At 37.5% G+C, this 12,510-nt stretch overlaps 1 protein-coding gene across 4 annotated transcripts in view; it reads left to right on the top strand.

Annotated features, from left to right (window-relative positions):
* Positions 1-12,510, top strand: part of Zbtb20 (zinc finger and BTB domain containing 20) — a 786,764-nt gene that overhangs the window by 206,295 nt on the left and 567,959 nt on the right. For all 4 annotated transcript variants that reach the window (XM_052158175.1, XM_052158178.1, XM_052158177.1 and 1 more), the window contains exon 3: positions 11,227-11,268. The gene's annotated coding sequence lies outside the window, so the exon portion shown is untranslated. The remainder of the gene's footprint in view (positions 1-11,226; positions 11,269-12,510) is intronic.

Raw genomic sequence — 12,510 nt, 5'->3', positions numbered from 1 at the left:
CCCTCCCTCTATATCCCATGATTATTTTTTAAATTTATTTATTTTTATTATATGTAAATATATATTTATTCTCTATATTCTTTGTTTATAATACAAAAGCTTTCCCCTTTCCCAGTTCCCCCCTCCTCATATGTCCTATAAGTCCTTTTCTCTCCATCCATTCTCCTATCTTTGCCCCTCCCTTTTCTCTGTCCTGGTACTCCCCTACAATGCTGGATCAAGCCTTTCCAGGATTAGGGCCCTCCTCTTCCTTCTTCATGGGAATCATTTGATATGCTAGTTGTATCTTCAGTATTCAGAGCTTCAGGGCTAATTAATATCCACTTATCAATGATTGCATTCCATGTGTATTCTTTTGTGATTGAGTTACCTCGCTTGGGATGATATTTTCCAGTTCCATCCATTTGCCTAAAACATTCATGAATTCATTGTTTTTAATTGCTGAATAGTATTCCAAGGTGTATATATACCACATTTTCTGTATCCATTCCTCCATTGAGGGATATCTGGGTTCTTTCCAGCTTCTGGCTATTATAAATAAGGCTTCTATGAACATAGTGGAGCATGTGTACTTATTGCATGCTGGAAATCCTCTGGGTATATGCCCAGGAGAGGTATAGCAGGGTCCTCCGAAAGTGTCATGTCCAGTTTTTCCTTAGTGGTTGTACTATCTTACAATCCCACCAACAGTGAAGGAGTGTTCCTCTTTCTCCAAATCTTCGCCAACACCTGCTGTCTCCTGAGGGTTTTTTTTTTTATTTGATAAATTTTTATTTACATTTGAAATAATTTCCCCTTTCCTAGACCCCTACTCCCGGAAAGTCCCATCAGCCCCCTTCCCTCACCCTGTTTTCCCACCCAACCCTTCCCACTTCCCTGTTCTGGTTTTGCCCTATACTGCTTCACTGAGTCTTTCCAGAACAAGGGGCCACTCCTCCACTCTTCTTGTACCTCATTTGATGTGTGGATTATGTTTTTGGTATTCCAGATTTCTAGGTTAATATTCACTTATTAGTGAGTGCATACCATGATTCATCTTTTGAGTCTGGGTTACCTCACTTAGTATGATGTTCTCCACCTCCATCCATTTGCCTAAGAATTTCATGAATTCATTATTTCTAATGGCTGAATATTACTCCATTGTGTATATATACCACATTTTTTGCATCCACTCTTCTGTTGAGGGATACCTGGGTTCTTTCCAGCTTCTGGCAATTATAAATAGGGCTGCTATGAACATAGTAGAACATGTATCCTTATTACATGCTGGGGAATCTTCCGGGTATATGCCCAGAAGTTTTTAAACTTAGCCATTCTAACTGATGTGAGGTAAAATCTCAGGGTTGTTTTATTTTGCATTTCTCTAATGGATAATGAGTTGAGCATTTCTTAAGGTGCTTCTTGGCCATCCGAATTTCTTCAGGTGAAAATTCTTTGTTTAGTTCTGTACCCCAATTTTTAATACGGTTATTTGGTTCCCTGGGGTCTAACTTATTGAGTTCTTTGTATATATTGGATATTAGCCCTCTATCAGATGTAGGATTGGTGAAGATCTTTTCCCAATTTGTTGGTAGCCGTTTTGTCCTTTTGACGGTGTCCTTTGCCTTACAGAAACTTTGTGATGTTATGAGATCCCATTTGTCAATTCTTGATCGTAGAGCATAAGCTATTGGTGTTCTGTTCAGAAACTTTTCCCCTGTGCCTATGTCCTCAAGGGTATTACCCAGTTTCTTTTCCATTAGTTTCAGTTTGACTGGTTTTATGTGAAGGTCCTTGATCCACTTGGAGTTGAGCTTAGTACAAGGAGATAAGAATGGATCAATTCCCATTCTCCTGCATGCTGACCTCCAGTTGAACCAGCACCATTTGTTGAAAAGGCTATCTTTTTTCCACTGGATGTTTTCAGCTCCTTTGTCAAAGATCAAGTGACCATAGGTGTGTGGGTTCATTTCTGGGTCTTCAATTCTATTCCATTGATCCACTTGCCTGTCCCTGTGCCAATACCATGCAGTTTTAAACACTATTGCTCTGTAGTATTGCTTGAGGTCTGGGATACTAATTCCCCCAAAAGTTCTTTTACTGTGGAGAATAGTTTTAGCTAACCTGTGTTTTTTGTTATTCCAGATAAATTTGAGAATTGCTTTTTCTAACTCTGTGAAGAACTGAGTTGGGATTTTGATGGGGATTACATTGAATCTGTGTATTGATTTTGGCAAGATGGCCATTTTAACTATATTAATCCTGCCAATCCACGAGCATGGAAGATTTTTCCATTTTCTGAGGTCTTCTTCAATTTCCTTCTTCAGTGACCTGAAGTTCTTGTCATATAGATTTTTCACTTGTTTGGTTAGAGTCACACCAAGATACTTTATATTGTTTGTGGCTATTGTGAAGGGTGTCATTTCCCTAACTTATTTCTCAGCCTGCTTATCCTTTGAGTATAGGAAGGCCACTGATTTGCTTGAGTTGATTTTATAACCTGCCACTTTGCTGAAGTGGTTTATCAGCTGTAGGAGTTCTCTGGTGGAGTTTTTTGGGTCACTTAAGTAGAATATCATGCCATCTGCAAATAGTGATAATGTTACTTCTTCCTTTCCAATTTGTATCCCTTTGACCTCCTTATGTTGTCTAATTGCTCTAGCTAGAACTTTAAGTACTATATTGAAAAGATATGGAGAGAGAGGGCAGCCTTGTCTATTCCCTGATTTTAGTGGGATTGCTTCAAGTTTCTCTCCATTTAGTTTGATATTGGCTACCAGTTTGCTGTATATTACTTTAACTTTGTTTAGGTATGGGCCTTGAATTCCTGTGCTTTCCAAGACTTTTAGCATGAAAGGATGCTGAATTTTGCCAAATGCTTTTTCAGCATATAATGAAATGATCATGTGTTTTTTTTTCTTTGAGTTTTTTATGTAGTGGATTGCATTGATGGATTTCCTTATATTTAACCATCCCGGCATCCCTGGGATAAAGCCCACTTGTTTGTGGTGGATGATCGTTTTGATGTGTTCTTGAATTCGGTTGGCAAAATTTTTTTTTGCAACGATATTCATAAGGGAAATTGGCTGAAGTTCTCTTTCTTTGTTGGATCTTTGTGTGGTTTTTGTATCAGTGTAATTGTGGCTTCCTAGAACAAGTTGGGTAGTTGTTCCTTCTGTTTCTATTTTGTGGAACAGTTTGAAGTGTATTGGTGTTAGGTCTTCTTTGAAGGTCTGATAGAATTCTGCACTGAAGCCATCTGGTCTCGTGCTTTTTTTCGTTGGGAGAATTTCTATGACCCCTTTTATTTCTTTAGGGTGTATGGGCCTGTTTAGATGATCTATTTGATCCTGATTTAATTTTGGTGTTTAGTATTTGTCTAGGAAATTGTCAATTTCCCCCAGATTCTCCAGTTGTGTTGAGTATAGGCTTTGGTAGTAAGATCTGATGATTTTTTGAATTTTCTCAGTTTCTGTTGTTATATCTCCCTTTTCATTTCTAATTTTGTTAATCTGGATAGTGTCTCTGTGCCCTTTGGTTAGTCTGGCTAAGGGTTTATCTATCTTGTTGATTTTCTCAAAGAACCAGCTCCTGGTTTTGTTGATTCTTTGTATGGTTCTTTTATTTTCTACTTGATTGATTTCAGCCCTGAGTTTGATGATTTCCTGCCTTCTACTCCTCCTTGGTGAATTCACTTCTTTTTACTCCAGGGATTTCAGGTGTGTCATTAAACTGTTAGTGTATGCTCTCTCCGTTTTCTTTTGGAGGCACTCAGTGGTATGAGTTTTCCTCTTAGCACTGCTTTCATTGTGTCCCAATGATTTGGGTATGTTGTGTCTTCATTTTCATTCAATTCTAAAAAGTCTTTGATTTCTTTCTTTATTTTTTCCTTTACCAAGGTATCATTGAGTATTGTTCAGTTTCCATGTGTATGTGGGCTTTCTGTTGCTTTTGTTGCTATTGAAGACCACTTTCACTCCATAGTGATCCAATAGGAGGCATGGGATTATTTCCATATTCTTATATTTGTTGAGTTCTGTCTTGTGACCAATTATATATATATATTTGCTTTAGGGTGAAATGTTCTATATATATCTGTTAAATCTAATTGGTCCAAAGCTTCAATTAGTTTCACTGTGTCTCTGTTCAGTGTCTGTTTTCCTGATCGGTCCATTGGGGAAAGTGCAGTGTTGAAGTCACCCACAATTATTTTGTTAGGTACAATGTGTGCTTTGAGCTTTAGTAAAGTTTCTTTTATGAATGAGTGTGCCTTTGCATTTGGAGCATAGATGTTCAGGATTGAGAGTTCTTCTTGGTGTGTTTTTCCTTTGACCAGTAAGAAGTGTCCCTCAGTGTCTCTTTTGATGACTTTAGGTTGAAAGTCAATTTTATCTGATATTAGAATGGCTACTCCGGCTTGTTTCCTGAGACCATTTGTTTGTAAAATTGTCTTCCAGCCTTTTACTCTAAGGTAGTGTTTGTTTTTGACACTGAGGTGTGTTTTCTGTATGCAGCAAAATGTAGGATCCTGTTTATGTATTCAGTCCGTTAGTCTATGTCTTTTTATTGGGGAATTGAGTCCATTGATGTTAAGAGATATTAAGGAATAGTGATTATTACTTCCTGTCATTTTTGATGTTGTTTTTTATATTTGATTGGTTATCTTCTTTTGGGTTTGATGAAAGAAGGTTACTGTCTTGCTTTTTCCAGGGTGAAGTTTCCCTCCTTGTATTGGTGTTTTCCTCCTACTATCCTTTGTATGGCTGGGTTTGTGGAAAGATATTGGTTAAACTTGGTTTTGTCATGGACTATCTTGGTTTCTCCATCTATGGTGATTGAGAGTTTTGCTAGATATAGTAGTCTTGGCTGGCATTTGTGTTCTCTTAGAGTCTGCATGAGATCTGCCCAGGATCTTCTAGCTTTCATGGTCTCTGGTGAGAAGTCTGTTGTGATTCTGATAGGTCTTCCTTTATATGTTACTTGGCCTTTTTCTCTTACTGCCTTTAATATTCTTTCTTTGTTTAGTACATTTGGGGTTTTGATTATTATGTGACAGGAAGGTATTTCTGTTTTGGTCCAGTCTGTTTGGAGTTCTGTAGGCTTCTTGTATATTCATGGGCATCTCTCTCTTTAGGTTAGGGAAGTTTTCTTCCATAATTTTATTGAAGATATTTGCTGGCCCTTTAAGTTGTAAATCTTCACTCTCATCTATGCCTATGATCTTTAGGTTTGGCCTTCTCATTGGGTCCTGGATTTCCTGGATGTTTTGGGTTACAAGCTTTTTGTATTTTGCATTTTCTTTAATTGTTGAGTCCATGGTTTCTATGGTATCTTCAGCATCTGAGATTCTTTCTTCTATCTCTTGTATTCTGTTGTTATTTGCATCTATGTCCCCTGATTTCTTCCCAAGGTTTTCTATCTCCAAAGTTGTTTCCCTTTGAGATTTCTTAGTTGTTTCTATTTCTGATTTTAGATCCTGGATGGTTTTGCTTAGCTCTTTCACTTGCTTGTTTGTGTTTTCTTTAATTTCTTAATTCTTTAAGAGACTTTTAAGTTTCCTCTTTCATGACCTCAGCCTGTTGACCAAAGTTCTTTATTCCTTTAAGTGATTTTTGTGTTTCCTTCTTATTGGCTTCTGAATTCTCCTCAATTTCTTTCAATGATTTTTGTGTTTCCCTTGTAAGGGCTTCTAACTTTTGATCCATTTTCTCCTGAATTTCTTTAAGAGATTTATTTATGTCCTTTATGTGATCCTGTAACAGCATCATGTACAGTGATTTTGAATGCATATCTTGTTTTTCTGAAGTGTTGGTGTATCCAGGACATGCTGCTAATGGAGAATTGGGTTCAGATGCTGCCATATTGCCTTGATTTCTGTTAATAATGTTCCTTCGTTTGCCTTTTGCCATCTAGTTCTCACTGGTGTTAGTTGGTCTTGTTGTTAATGCTGGACTCCCCAGTGCAAGCTTCCTCTTTGCAGCTGTTCTCCGGGTGCACAGCTGACCTCCTTCACTGCCTGGAGACTGGGTGCAGTGGCCCAGGCTGTTCCTGATCCCGAAGCGGAGGCCTGAAGGCTCCAGCCAGAGGCCTCAGGGCAGGATCCTCTGCTCTGCAGGGCCTGACTCTGAAAATTGATTCTTTTCTCATACAATATATCCTAATTATAGTTTCCATGTTTTGTACTCCTCTCAGTTCTTTCCCCAAGTTTTCATCCCTTCTGAATCCACTCCCTGTCTCTAAACTAGAAAAGAAGAGGCTTCTAAGAGATAACAACCAAACATGAAAAAATAAAAGATTGTAAGTTAAGGGTAAAACCATCATGTCAAGGCTGGACAAGACAATGCAACAGAAGGAAAAGAGCATCAAGAGCAGGCACAATGATCGGAGACCTGCTCCTTCTCATACACTCAGCACACCAGTCAACTTAGTAAGCTTCAAAGCTGTAGCATACAAGAGAGGACCTGCTGCTGCTCGTGGAGGCTATCAGTGTGCTTGCTGCTTCAGTCTGTCTGCGTGTCAGCCTGGTGTAGTTGACAGAGGCCTTGTTCTCCTGGTGTCAGGCCTTGCCCCTACCTCTTACACTCTTTCTGCCACAGCTTCCCTTCGATCGGAGGAGAGGAACTGACGATGACACCTCATTTAGACTCTCTCCCTGAGATATTTGGCAGTGGTCTCTGCATATGTTCCCACATGTTGCTGAAGGAAGCCTCTCTGATGCCTCACTAAGGCACTGATCTTTGAGTATAGCAGAATATAACTGAGTCATTTTATTGCATTTTTTAAACTTTAAGTCAATAGTGTTTTACCCAGGCTGGGCTATCCAGTTTCTGGGTTTTGGTCATACAAGCAGTGTCTGGCATGAGTTGCATCTTCGGGAGTGGGCCCTATGTAAAATCAGACATTGGTTGGCCACTCTCATGAATTCTGTGCCATCATTGGCCTCTTCTATTTTGCAGGCAGGACACATTGTATGCAAAGGTTTTCTAACAGGGTTGGTGTTTATATTTCTCTTTCATTAACCTGAGGAATACCTTCCCACACCAAAGACACTAAAACATAGAGGTGAAGGTTTCATGTAAAATGTTCCTTATGATACTTAGTCATGGAAGTAATTTATAGTCTGAATTAAATCTCATGGTCAAGTCACTTCTCCGGGTCCCCAGATGAGACCATTTTATTTTTATTATTTATTTATTTACTTATTTTTTAATATTTTTATTTTCTATATTCTTTGTTTACATTCCAAATGATTTCCCCTTTCCCGCATCCCCCCTCCCCATATGTCCCATAAACCTTCTTCTCTCCATCCATTCTCCAATCACCTCCCTCCTTTTTTTCTCTGTCCTTATATAAAGGATTGATCTAGCTTTGGAGGGGAATATAAGGACAGATGAGACCATTTTAATGCCCTGTGTGACTTAGCAACTTGATTTACTAATAGTTCAAGAGGCATCTTTAATTTGACTAAACAAATAAGGAACAACAATATTTCTCTACTCTACAACATGTATCTTGGCCCAGTACATTTTCATAGAATTGTGCTATCAGTCAACAGAAAGACATAGAAAAATTTTATACTAGGTGTAATGGCTAATCTTAGTCGAAGACTTCACAGATCTGGGAGGAGCACACCTCGGTTGGGGAATTGCCTCCATCAGCTTGGCATGTGTTTGTGTTTGTGAAGTATTTTAAATGGTAATTATTATAAAAGAGGGCACAATGCACTGTGGGAAGTGATAGTCCTAGCCTAGAAATACAGCTGAGGAAGCTTGAGGAGAGCGGCCGATAGATAAGCACTATACCTCTTGGTCTCTGCTTTAGCTTCTGCTTCAGTCCCTGCAGTGGCTTCCCTTGATAAAGAACTATAACCTGTAAACCGAATAAACTCTTTCCTTACCAAAATTCACTTTAGATAGTATTTCATAGAAATAAAGAAATCTAACTTGTTTACATACTAATAGTCAAATATCCTCCATCTTTACAGTAGATCTTACTGTTGTTCTTTTCAGTAATAGGGACAGTGTTTCCAATGCTAGATAATGTTGGTTTGGGTGGTATTAGTATTTTTATGTATTGTTTTATCTAAACTTTTCACTAAACATCTAGCTCAGGACTGCCTCTTATATCAGTTTTTGGTTATAGTGTTTTGTGCCAAGTAGACTGTCTTTACATCTTGGATTTCTGTTTAGTTTAGTTTCTTAGCTTTTATAATAATAAGATACATCCTCCCATTTGTGCAACTATGATGCGACTTTCAGGGCCCTATAAGGAAATGCTCACTTTATGCCATGCCAGATACTGTGCTTATTTTGTTATATGCCCATAAAAGGAAGCACCATAAATAATCCTTTAGTATATTTAGAAGATCACCAGTTTAAATACAGGGAATATGTAACTTGCCTGAAATCTAATTGTCTGGTGGAAAATTCTAAGGACTTAATCATCCTACCTGGGTAACTCTGTTGCTTCCCAGAACACTATAAACCTGGGCTAGGGATCAGTGATCACAAGAGTTGCTGGGGTTTTTTTTTGTTTGTTTGTTTGTTTGTTTTTGTTTTTATTTGTTACCATATCACAAGAATGGACCCAATTGACATCAACCTTGTAACTAATAGATAGCACTGACTTTAGAGGGAATAACATTATGACTATAGACCAGAGAGAAACTAACTAGTTATACAGAGACTGTGTTAGCTGTACTGTTTTATCTGTCAAGCAGAAATGATCTTCCCTATCTCCTTTTCTTTCCCTGGTGATGTAATAACAGTGTCTTCAGGAAGGATTAACAAGTAACTAACTATGTACTTAAGTGGCTGATAAATAACTCTAGTCTGTTAATAATTGTCCATGTGTTTCATGTTGCTCTGCATAATCTGAGGCAGTTCTACACACCCCACACCCTACACTGACCAGTGTTTCCTTGACTCCTTTTATTTCAGATCACTGCTAACGTGAAGCAAATCACATAAATAAAAAATGGAAATATTCAAAATAATTTGTGAGTGTAATTTGTAAGTGATACATGGTAATAAGTCTGAGCTTTCAGTTAGTGCTACATACATGTAAGTTTTCACTCCACAATGTAAAAGAATAAACATGACATACATTTTATTATTCTAAAATGTCCCAGTCCACTCAGAAATACTTTGAGTTAGGTTATGTTTGTCTCTGTATTTGAATTGTTCCTTCCTTCGGATGTTCAGTGCTTTTAAGTGGTTAGCACTGTGGGGATGTGTCCTGCTCTATGTTTTTAACACATGGTGGTGATAAATGCATCTGCTTGCACACAGTAGATGCTCACTGAATCTTGCTGGCTTAGTGAATAAATTAGTCTGTACTAGATACAACAGATTTTCAGTCCTGAGTTGTTCTTGCTGTCATTTCACTCTGCATAATTTAAATAAGTTTTACTAAGATGATTAAAAATGTGTTATTGAATTACTGTGTAGATCCTAGAGTAATGGGATGAAAGAGACCTTGCGTGTACCCCGATGAGGAGGCAGAGTGTGTTCTCTCTGTAGGCACACCTAGTGGAGTTTATGTGTGATTGAATTAATTTTTTTCTCAAAGAAGAGATAGGTTTATGACTTCCATATGGCACTTTCTAAAGTTTCTTTTACTTCTACCTTACCAAATATTTTACTAGCATAAATCTAAAGTTTATTATCAATAGTTAGCTATCTATAAACCTACGTAAAATAAAATTTAAATAGTTAATAAATACTCTTATTCAACAGATTTTAGGTATTATATTTAAGATCCAATATCTTGGTTTTTATGTGTATATATTCTGTTTTTATATCTTCATTGTCACTAACCTATGCACAAGTATATTATACATACTTGCATAATATATAGTTATAGTATACTATACTATACATTTAAAGATTCCATAAATTCTTAAATGTTTAAGGTATATTGGGAGTTGCAGAAAATATTAGTTTATATGGCTTGATATACATATTTTCTCTCATTAAGCATTCAAATTTCTTACAATTTTCAATACATACTATTATCTTCTATATTTATTTACTTATTTTTTAATCTGTATATTGTGTACATGTTTGTAGGTTAGAACTGGAATCAAGGCACATGTGTTTACGTCAGAGGACGAACTAAGGGGTCAAGTTCCTTCCACCATATGGATCCCAGGATCAAATTATGGATTTTAAAAGTGGCAACAAATGTCTTTACATACTGAACCATTTCACTAGCCCCAAATTTGTCTTTTAACATAGTTTTTAATGTTTCCAATAATATGAACAGGTGCCTAGAACTCAATCTATTGAGAAAAAATTCAAACTTTGACTTTTACATACTTACATATAGTAACTTTGCAGAAGTTTCTTAGCAATTCATGCTCACATCAGTTTTATGAGTGATGCTATTTTATCGTGCCATCATAAAAGTAATTACCTATGGACACCTTTGAGCAAAGTTTACCCACTTTAACATGTTGCCTTTATCAGCTTGGCTTAGATGCACATAAATACTTCATTTTGCATTCAGAAAGAATTATGAAACTTCTAGTTTAGAGAAATTAGCTTGTAGCCTTTCTGTTACAGTGCATTTTCCTTTTAAACTCAGGTTTGTTTGTTTGTTTGTTTGATTGTTTTCTCAAATGTGATTGTCAGCTTCGGGGATTAGGATGGGCTTGCATTGTGCTCTGTAGCAGTACCTTCTTCCCTGGCAGGTAGGCCAGTGTGTCAGGATGAGGCACTGCAGTGTGCCGCATGGGTTGGAATCAGTCCTTCTAATAGACTCAGTCTGGAATTGATCTGTTGTATCAAAGTAAAGGAGCATTCAAAGTTTTATTTCTGCGTTATTTTTGTGGACTGCTCTGTGGAAGCACTTTGTTGGCGCACCAGTGTTCTAGCAGAGTGAGGGCAGATGAACCGGAGGAGTTCTGTCTCAGGGAGCAGCAGTCATTTGTATTAGCAAGGCATTAGTCCTGGAAGAACACCAAGAAAAAATCACTTGTAAGTATTTTCCTAGTCCTCTAGTGAGAACATTTGCATTGTAGAGGCCATGGTGAGTCTCAGTGGCTTGATGACACTGCTGAGATGCTGTGTGCATGCATTCACAAGTGTGAGTAATACCTGTAGGACATAGGAATATAAACTTCTCCACCTTCCTTAGACACTGACATCTCTCCTGCTGATCTGCAGAAGTTTTATCAGTACGAATTCTGAATTTGTTTTGTTAAATTAATTTCTACTTAGATGGCATTTCTGTTTTTCATTTCAGAGTTCCTGATAAATTGCTAGTCTGTCCCTCATAGCTGCAGAGGTATGTATGTGAATTTCCTATAGCTGTGCGAATACATGTATTAACTGTTACGTTACAACATCTTGTTTGTTAAAACTCCTTGTAGATGTCATAATATGCAATTGTTAATTTTTTCATTTGTCTTATATATATTGACAGTTCCAAAGAACTGCACTTTGTAACACATTGCATTGCATATCACTGTAAGAATCAGACACACATTTCTAAGATTTGATGAGGCAGAATAATTTTAATTACAAAGCATTCATGTGGTGAAGATTAGAGAGTGCTTTATGGTACTATGCTGTTAAAGCAACTGGCATCTGAGGTCAGACCATTAGAGAAGCACTCTCTTTGGCGTCTTTGTTTTATTATCAAACTTCTTTGATGTGTTTCAAGTTGTTTGTTTGTACAGGTTGCTTCAGGTCAGGAGTGGCTCCATACCTACTCTCTTCTGCATTGTCTCAGTCACCAGATGAACCTGAACAGGGTGGGAATGTTTGTACTGGTTTAAAATTTCAGCCATTCAGTGGTGTTTCTGGGCAACAGGCAGGAACTCTCCCAAGCTTGGCTGCACCTGCTCAGTTGTTGCTCACAGCTGTGTCATAGGAAGGGCAGCACAGATCAGCTTGTTAGCAGTTTGCCTGTGCTGGTGTGTTTCTGTGTTTCATGTAATCTTGAGTCGGAAAGATAGGAGATGTTGACTTTGAACTATTAAATTGGGCCGTTATAGCACTCACTGTTTATAGTGTTTAGATATTTTTACTTAATTCTTTGTTTTGTGTCTCAAATGCTCACATATTTTTAATATATCTGAACTGCCTTGTATAATGTATATCTCATATAGTGTATCCCTGGAGAAAACCGTGTTGATAATTTTTTGTCCTAAGAGAGACATTTTGTGTTTGGCTTGATTTCACCATGTTGGCAGCCCCACTGTGTGGGGCTGGAAGTAGTTATTGATCCATTTAGCTGAACAGATTTGAAAGCATTTGGCTATTAGTGGACACATGGGGCACATTCAGAAAGTGTAAGAGTATATTATAAGAAGATTTTACTTGTGCATGTGTCTCTCCTGCAGTTGGGGTTGAAGAAAAGGGGGTAAAAACCTGAAAATTAAGTAGTGAATTCTAGAAGAGGGGCTAACATGCGCATAACATTTTAAAGCTGCTATATTATCATTTAATCAAATTTAGCTCCTTGATATTCAGTTTCTTTTGTTAATAGATTTATTTATGTTCTGACAAATTAGTATATCTTTAG

Source organism: Apodemus sylvaticus, chromosome 15 (genome assembly GCF_947179515.1).
Source record: "Apodemus sylvaticus chromosome 15, mApoSyl1.1, whole genome shotgun sequence".
In the NCBI taxonomy this organism is placed as follows: Eukaryota; Metazoa; Chordata; class Mammalia; order Rodentia; family Muridae; genus Apodemus; species Apodemus sylvaticus.
Note: the sequence above shows the minus strand (reverse complement) of the source record. Positions and strands in the feature narration are given on the sequence as shown.